Source organism: Siphateles boraxobius, unplaced genomic scaffold, assembly GCF_051911475.1.
Source record: "Siphateles boraxobius isolate OS27281-9 unplaced genomic scaffold, OSU_SipBor_1 31, whole genome shotgun sequence".
Classification (NCBI taxonomy): domain Eukaryota; kingdom Metazoa; phylum Chordata; class Actinopteri; order Cypriniformes; family Leuciscidae; genus Siphateles; species Siphateles boraxobius.
Window position 1 is genome coordinate 11,807,501 of NW_027508931.1, and position 6,866 is coordinate 11,814,366.

At 37.0% G+C, this 6,866-nt stretch overlaps 1 protein-coding gene across 3 annotated transcripts in view; it reads right to left on the minus strand.

Moving 5' to 3' along the window:
• glg1b (golgi glycoprotein 1b) overlaps positions 1 to 581 on the minus strand; it is a 157,053-nt gene extending 156,472 nt beyond the window's left edge. For 2 of the 3 annotated variants that reach the window (XM_077193855.1, XM_077193854.1), the window contains exon 1: positions 462 to 579. The gene's annotated coding sequence lies outside the window, so the exon portion shown is untranslated. Of the gene's footprint in view, positions 1 to 461 lie in introns of all 3 variants that reach the window. The other variant, XM_077193857.1, reaches the window with a different exon arrangement.
• Between the last annotated feature and the right edge of the window lie 6,285 nt (positions 582 to 6,866).

Here is a 6,866-nt window from a genome sequence, read left to right on the forward strand (position 1 = left end):
TGAGAGGGAAGCCACACTTTAATCTGAAAACATTGTCTTAAAAAAGAGGCCCGCAGCATATATGCTGCACTGCGTTGAGGTGATATGAGAAAATATGAAAAATGTTTCCTCAATTTCCATTTATTAGAGACTAACAGTATATCAAACAACGTGAATGTATGCACAGGTTTTAGTGTCCTTGAAAATAAGAGTGGTGGGCAAAGCAGCACTTGTGACGTGCTCGTGCAGCGTAAATGCTGAGATTTTTCTTGAAATTTGAAAATATTGAAAAAAATTATGAAAATACATCATACGGGAGACTAAACACGTGACAGACGTAGGGCAATAAGAATTTGGTGGGAAAAAACAAAGAAAAGTGGACAAAATGGGCCAAAGACACATATGATGCATATCTGCAGAAGATTACTGCATTAGTGCTGTACAGCTGCAGCATATATGTCGTTTCCAACCCCCGGGTCAACCTCCACTGACTGACTCCTGCTGCTGAAGATACAGCGCTGAGTCTGACCAGACAACCCTACTACGGCGAAGGCTTAGCTTATGAATATTAATTACGTAATGTGACGTACGCCCAGTAAGCTTTTCTGATTAGCTATATATCTCACGCTCGTAAATAAGTCTCTAACAGCTGTCCCATAAAAGATTCTTACTACGAGAAAGGCATGGCTCGTGAATATGAATTAAGTTAAGTAACCGACACTCCAGGAAGGTTACCAAGCAACCGTTTGACCTTTGTCATAGTGGGATCAGTAAATCGAGTCCGCCTCAGAAAACTTGACGAGTTCGATAGGACTCACTTCACTGCTTTTTTTTTTTTTTAATATTGTTGCTTAGAAAATACAAACCAATATGCCAGGGGTAAATACAACTGGGAATTCAATTAAAGGTTACAAAGTTAGGAAAATACCATAACAATGACACAGTGAGACTTTGGAGTTAGGCTTTGGAGTTGCTGGATAAGAAGAGTGTCCAGGTAGGATTTAAGTTCCTTACAAAATAACTAGGAAAATAAATAATTGTATTTATAAAAATATTGGTCCTTTACATCTGTATCAAAGTTGTGATGAACAAATAAAACATCTTTGTATAACAAAGAAAAACTCCTTCCAGAACAGACTTGAACATTCCCAGAAGAGATGAGGAATTTCAGACTCATCTTCAGCACCACACACACACAGACAAACCAAAACATAAAGAGTCAATGTAAGGAAACAAAAATTAGAGCTTCACAGGATAAAAAGATGAAGTACTTGTAAGACGTCCTTTACCTTATTGGTTATTAAAAACAAAATCCCCATTCTTCCATGGAATGCCGACAAACTGGCCATTCCAGTAGGACACAAAGCATGGGAGAAAAACAATCTGAAATAGTGGTCTAATTCTCCTGTTCCAACCAGAAGAGTTAGATTTTAAAAAAAAATCCCAATCATTGTATCAAAGGATGAGCTACTGACAAAGGAGTCTTTTGAGAAGAGTTATGGCCCCACAAGGAATGGCATCCATCACATAGCAAACTCTCGTGGAGTGATTTGTTACCTGTTCAAAAACTTTCAATAGGAATATAACTGTCCATCAGCATTTTAAAAAAAATGAGAGACCAAAATAATAATTTTATAAAGAATATGAATTATTCCAAATAAAAAATGGTGAGGACTAAAATTATGTTTATATATCAGGTGCCAGGCCAAAAGCACTTGTTTATTAAGATTTTATAATTTAAAGGGCAATTTAGTGATGTTGTAGTTACATAACAATAAGAAAGGGAGACATCCCGCTTTCCCAAGATTGGGAAGACTATTCCAAAACGAAACAGGGTTTGTTAAGTACTGTTTTAACCAATTTATCTTGAAAGTATTATTTAGGCTAGGTATAACATCTAGAATGTTTAGCCCTTTTTAACGTAATGCCTCTTATGCTTCCACAGAAAGTCTTTCAATATCTGCCCATACAGATTTATCCACGTATAGGGACAGAGCAGGGTGAGTCATTCTTGAGATACCCCCAGCTTTAGCAATAAGGGTTCGTACTCTCAGAGATAAATCTCTCTGTAACCATGAATTGAATTTCCTTTTAGTTTTTTCAACAACTGGGTCAAAGTTCAGTTTGCATCTGACTTCATCATCCTATATAACACCAAGATAGGTCACCTGTGACTTAACTGGAGTACCGTTAAGAGAGAGAAGGACAGGTTTTAACAGCAAACAACTCACGTTTATTATGATTTAAACCGGAAGCTTTAGAGAAAAATTGTATGTGTTGGATGGCAATCGGAATCTGTGATTCATCTTTTAAAAACAAGCTAGTCATCAGCTAGCTGAGTAAGTATATGTTTGTTGGCAATAGTTATACCTTGCAGATGACTACTTGAAAGAAAGGAGGAAAGAAGTTGTGCAGCCACAAGAAATAAATAAGGGGATACAGAGCAACCCTGACAAACTCCTCTTGACACTTAAAATCTATAGGCAAGGTACCCGATTTAAGGTTTATGGAACAGTTGGCATTATTAGTGAATAAAGAGTTCTTATAAATTTGCAGAATGGATCAACAAACCCCTGGTTTTAGAGAGATAGAAAAAAACTGGCGTTTGAGAGAGGCAAAAGCTTTTGAAAAAATCTCTACAAAAAAATAAATAACTCTCATCATTAACTAATTCACTTTAGTCAAATAAATCTACAACAAGAGGGATACTGTTTTCTATACGTCTCGTTGGCATAATCTTGATTGAGTCTCATCAATAATAGGACTCAGAACACACAGCCATCAGGAAGTGCGTGCTCTAATCGGGCTTCAGTTTTCTCCGTTGAAATCAAGGGGGAAGCAGCGCTGTGTAGACCAATCAGAGCATGACATCAAAGTACAGCGAGAGCGATTAAAGAGCAGACGGCTTTGTATGCTTTCTTGCTGTTCTTTGACTGTCATACACAGATCGGTCTGCGGCCCAGCGCGCCTTCAAGTCGTCTCTTGTCTCCTCGTTTCACTAATTGTACACAAAATATAGCTTTTGTGCGTATGCACATTTATAGGATGAAATCTATGGAAAGTACTTTTATACATGAGCCCCCTGGTGGACCTGTGCTCTCTTCCATCATGTCTTTGCCAGTTCATTTTGTGGCACATGGAGACAGTTTGCTGCTCTATATATCTTTTTCTGGCCTTGCTGTTTGCTGTGATTACTGTGTATCCTTGCTATAGCTTTTGCTCTTGATTTCTCTTTTGCTTTGGTCACTATTGTAAATGATTTCCTTTACGTATTTCCTGTAGTTACTCTCCAGTCATCTGACCTATAGTAGGCTACATACTGTGAACATGTTTAAAATAGTTTACGAATAATGCCTCATATAATCTAATTTCAAATAATCTGATATGCGTATCTCGACAACAGTATTATCTAAATGCTTGGTCCGTCTTGATGTTTAGTATTGCTGTGGAATTCCTGTTCCGCAGTATGATGTTGTTTGAAAAGGGTCGCAGGCAGGTCAGCTGCTCACCAACCGTAAATCAATGACAGAGTCCATAATAATCCACTTCACTGACACTAAACAAGCTGACATCAATAAGAGCTATATGAATAAGAAACACAAGACAGCATAATATAAAAGCATGCTCTGTTTTGAATGAAGGTAATAATAGGCCACATATTGATCGATATTAGACTAAAGTAGCCTAGGTCTGCAGGTAGCGTTCTTGTATGAGACAAAAATTCTCATGCAGTATAAGTGCACTTCAAGATGGAAAATTGAAGCCCTTAACCTTTAAGTCATGCTTGAAGAAGAAGAAAAAAAACCAACATTTTGTTGTTTTTTCTCTCAAACCCAAAGAGCAAAACTCCTTTTGGATAAACCAATATACAGTATATGCTGCCACTTGGTAATATTATAAGAAAACATGGAATTAATCTTCACTGTTATGCTGATGACACTCAATTATATATTTCATCACGACCAAATGAAAACACTAACTCATCTAAATTGACAGAGTGTCTCAAAGATATAAAATACTGGATGACATGTAATTTCCTGCTCTGCTATTAAATTCAGATAAAACGGAGGTATTACATATTGGTCCAAAAAACTACCCACAAAACCTTGTACAATACAATTTTAATTTAGAAGGATGTCCTGTTACTTTATCCACTACAGTAAAAGACCTGGGTGTTATACTAGACCCCAACTTGTCTTTCGAAAATCATATTTCATATGTTACAAGAACAGCCTTTTTCCACCTTAGAAACATTGCTAAGCTATACGTAACATTGCTATTTTTTAAATTTATTATTATTTATTTATTTAACAAAGCCCCTCATTACATTTATTGCTACATCAGGAGCAGTTGTTGGAGGTAATATATTACAGACCTAACAAGTTACAAAAATAATAATTGTTTATTGAGGATGCTATCTGTTTCTGATGCAGAAAAGTTAGTACATGACCTCGAGACTAGATTACTGTAATGCTTTATTAGCTGGCTGTCCTGCATCCTCAATAAACAAGTTACAGTTAGCTCAAAATGCAGCTGCTAGAGTTCTTACTAGGTCAAGTAAATATGATCATATAACACCAATTTTATCATCTCTACACTGGTACCTATTAAGTTCCGTATCAATTACAAAGTATTACTACTGACCTATAAAGCCCTAAATGGTTTAGCTCATGTGTATTTAATGGACCTTCTATCGCCCTACAATCCATCACGTTCTTTAAGATCACTAAAATCGAGGCTTCTGGTCATTCCTAGGATATCTAAGTCCACTAAAGGAGGGAGGGCGTTCTCGCATTTAGCTCCTAAACTCTGGAACAGCCTTCCTGATATTGTTTGAGGCTCAGACTCGCTGTCCCAGTTTAAATCTAGATTAAAGACGCATCTCTTTAGCCAAGCATTCACATAATGCTTAACTTTTATACCACTGTTGAATCCCATCATCGAATGCATTAATATTATGAACAGCAGCTATGCTAATTATCTCCCATCCATGGGCGGATCTACAGGGGCGCACGGGGGGGGGGGGGGGCAGGTGCCCCCGGGTGCCCCCCCACTCTAGAGCCTTGCCCCCCTAACTTTGATGATCCAAAAACTATACTTGTAAAAACAACCCGCCACTATGTCCACAAGCTTCTCAACAGTGAACTAAACAATATATTTATCAAAAGTGAACAATTTAATTTTTAATTTTAAATGTATTATTAGCCCCTCCCCCTCAAATACTTATAGGCCTACGTCCCTGATTCAAACGTGCAGAGGAGCGGCGTTCGCTCAGTCTGGCTGACTGGCTCACACACACAGCGAGTCTGCTGCGGTGCGGTGGCCCTGCAAACCGACTGGAGAGACTGAGCTGCCCCTGAGCCTCTGAAGGTGAAGTGAGTTTCCCCAGGTGTAGTTTAAACACATAACTTAAAGTTACATTTGTAATTATTGTATTGTATGCTAAAGACGATTCAGCATCAGCAAAAACAGCGAGTCACGTTAGCCAAAATCAGCGGTAAAATCGCTCCCCCGTGATTTGTAAGAGCACTCTTCCTTTTGATTAGCCTAATTTTAATTTTAGTAAAGACAACAGCTTAATAAAAAATTTAAAATATTGTTTCCACAACGTTTGATGTTCGCGGTTACGCCGACGTTACGTTACAACACAATACAGTGCCAGTTAGGAGATCGATCATTTGATTAGCTAATCAGTCCTATAAATCCAATTCCTCTCAGATATCACAGCAATAAGGCCAGGTTACAACTGGGAAAATAACAAATACAATAGGATTAAGTAGTCTAAACATAACTGGTGTGTGCATGTGATAAATCTTTCTGATTTTATATTTGTTATATTGGCTACTTATTAGCTACATGGCCCTTGCCCGATAGGCATTCTACTGACTAAATGTAACTTGTCAACTTATTCTACTAAACTGAACCCCAACACCTAACCTAACAGTCCACTAACACTCTAGTAATTCTGTAATGGAGTTAGTGATCTTAAGTGGACCATCGAAATAAAATTATGTTCTTTTGGTCTTTCTATTCATCACAGAATCCTGAAAAATATGAATCACGGTTTCAACAAAAACATTAAGTAGCACAACAATTTTCAACATTGATACTAATAAGAAATGTTTCTTTAGCACCAAAGCAGCATATTAGAATGATTTCTGAAGGATCATGTGAAACTGAAGAATGGTGTAATTTTAATATACAGTATATTTTAATTTGCAATAATACTTCACAATATTAATATATTTACTGTATTTTGATCAAATAAATGCAGGCTTGGTGAGCATTTAAAAAAATTTATCCAGATGACCGTCTGAGAAATCTTGCTGTTCTTAGTATTGAGAAACAGCGTGCAAAAGCACTAGATTTAGATACGTTTGTGAAACGTTTTGCTGCAAAGCACAACAACCATCGCCTTAAGCTCTCCTGAAAAAGATGGGTGATCATGGGTCATTTGTGGACTGTAATTATAAGTTTTTAATTATAATAAGAACTTGAGTATTGTCAAGTTATCAGGGTCTTTCTTTGCCTCAATGTCTGCCCAAACTTGAAAAAAGGCTTCAATCAACTCAGAAGGTGCATGGGATAACTCAAACCATCTGGTTCTTTGTCACAGAAGCAATTTATTGAAAATCTCTCATCAATGACTGGATCTTCTTTTTGTAGTTGTCTCAATGATAATTCCAGATGGTTAGCTTAATAACCTACACAGAAACAGATATGTGATATGAGTCACTACAAAGTACTACAAAAGTACAAACAATCACAGTTTACACAGCAACTTAACAGCAATGTAAATAAAAGCTTGTAATGCAGTTAGAAAGTAAAATGCTAAACTACTAGCATTAAACACCTTTCAAACATACACAAAATATGTAGTCATTAAT